A 296-nucleotide genomic window follows, 5' to 3' on the forward strand; every position below is an offset into this window, starting at 1 on the left:
AACCGAACGGGTCATTCGCAGCCGTCAAGTCTGTAGCCAGGGAGTCTCCAAAGGAGAGGATGGAGGGCGCAGGGTCGAGAGAGCGGACGGAGGCCCCTCCCTCGAGGGAGGAAGTCGAGGCCATGCAGTGCGTGGAGAGGAGCTCTTCGGGAACCCGAATATCGGCTGGGAAGGAGGGAGGAATGTCCAGGGCAAGGTCGGGGTCCGATACGTGGGGTAGTGCAGAGGAGGAGAGGGAGAAAAAAGGGACAGAGCCGGCGATGTAGGGCTTGGGCGAGGGGGAGGGGGCTCGGCTT

This window comes from Nannochloropsis gaditana (assembly GCF_000240725.1).
Source record: "Nannochloropsis gaditana CCMP526 unplaced genomic scaffold scaffold974, whole genome shotgun sequence".
Taxonomy (NCBI): Eukaryota; class Eustigmatophyceae; order Eustigmatales; family Monodopsidaceae; genus Microchloropsis; species Microchloropsis gaditana.